Source organism: Centroberyx gerrardi, chromosome 4, assembly GCF_048128805.1.
Source record: "Centroberyx gerrardi isolate f3 chromosome 4, fCenGer3.hap1.cur.20231027, whole genome shotgun sequence".
Taxonomy (NCBI): domain Eukaryota; kingdom Metazoa; phylum Chordata; class Actinopteri; order Beryciformes; family Berycidae; genus Centroberyx; species Centroberyx gerrardi.
This window is the reverse complement of record NC_136000.1, coordinates 322,059-323,967: the sequence shown is the minus strand read 5'-3', so window position 1 is coordinate 323,967 and position 1,909 is coordinate 322,059.

Sequence of the window (1,909 nt, the reverse complement as noted above, 5' to 3'; positions counted from 1 at the left end):
AGCTCAGTGATTTCTGGGCCAGCTGCTGGATTTCTGGATTTATTTCCCATTTTCAGCTGTTCAGAGATGGAGGCCGAGTGACCGACATCACCAACATTTTGTTCTGAAGCCAAAAAACACAAATGACTAAGCAGTTTTATTATTCCAGGAGTTATCATGCTGATCTCTTCACCAGACGTTTCTGTTTTTCTGATCAGCTGTCTGATGAAAATGTGACTTTTATATTTCTGTCAGCTGCAGGTTTCTGTAAGCTGGCTGAGATCTGTCCATGCTGCAGGTCCTTGGTCACCAGAGGTTCATACAAGTCATAAATCACTTACTGCCCCATTTCCCCATTTTACAATCTGAAACCTGCTTAGTGTCACTTACACAGAGCCTGAAGATGAAGACGGAGTTTATAAAACCTGTTGGAAGACAGGAAGACATGACTGACTGCATTATGTAACAGTAGGTTAGAGTTAGAGAAGCGAGCCTGCGATCAGACGGCCGACTGTTTGAATCCCAGCTGGAAGTTCTGGGTGGAGAAAGACCAGCAGACGGTCGCTCTCCCCCTGCTGCTGTTACTGCTCTCTACCTCTCTCTACCTCTCTCTCTGCTCTCTCTCTCTCTCTGCTCTCTCTCTCTCTCTCTCTGCTCTCTCTGCTCTCTCTCTCTCTCTCTGCTCTCTCTCTGCTCTCTCTCTCTCTCTCTCTGCTCTCTCTCTCTGCTCTCTCTCTCTCTCTGCTCTCTCTCTGCTCTCTCTCTCTCTCTCTCTCTCTCTCTCTCCCTCTCTCTCTCTCCACTCCACAGCTCAGCTGAAGTCGTCTGTACAGCATCTAGCAGTGAGTGAGTTACTGTGTGAATGTGAAGCGCAGAACTGAAAAGCAGCGTGTCGTCTCGTTGTCGTCTCGTCAACTCAGCTGTTTTCGGTCTGACCACCATGCGGTTCTGAATGTATCCAACGGGTTTTGAAAAGGTTTTATAATATGCAATCCTTCAAGTGAAGTTAAGAAGTGAAATTCAACAAAACTGGAGTGAAGAGGTTTTGATGTGACAATAGTGAAATGTAATCAGCAGATCCTCCATCATGCATCTTCTCAGCTGTGAGTCAGCGTTCATGGAAATATAATGAAACACATGCTGGTCAAAGTCGTGACATCACACTGCATGATGTTTGTTTTCTGGATTTTGTGTGAAAATCTTGAAAACTTTATTTGAATGATGACTGAACTTTCGGTGTTGTGGACATTTTGAAACGTCACACACACCGCCGTCCTTCTCCCTCAACAGCATGTTTAAAAATCTCACAGCAGGCAGAGAAAGACTAGAACTGAAGGCGTCCAATTTCTTTAAAGAAACACAAGGAAAAACAAGCAGCACCTTCCTGCAGTAAACACAGAGACAGGTTTCCTCTCCTCCTCCAGCTGGGAGTCAGACAGGAGCGAGACACCGGAGACACCGGGACAGACCGGGAGACACCGGGAGAGACCGGGAGAGACCGGGACAGACCGGGAGACACCGGGAGAGACCGGGACAGACCGGGAGACACCGGAGACACCGGGAGACACCGGAGACACCGGGAGACACCGGAGACACCGGAGACACCGGGAGACAACGGGAGACACCGGGAGACACCGGAGACACCGGGAGACAACGGGAGACACCGGAGACACCGGGAGACAACGGGAGACACCGGGAGACACCGGAGACACCGGGAGACAACGGGAGACACCGGAGACACCGGGAGACACCGGAGACACCGGAGACACCGGAGACACCGGGAGACAACGGGAGACACCGGAGACACCGGGAGACACCGGAGACACCGGAGACACCGGGAGACACCGGGAGACAACGGGAGACAACGGGAGACACCGGAGACACCGGAGACACCGGAGACACCGGGAGACAACGGGAGACACCGGAGACA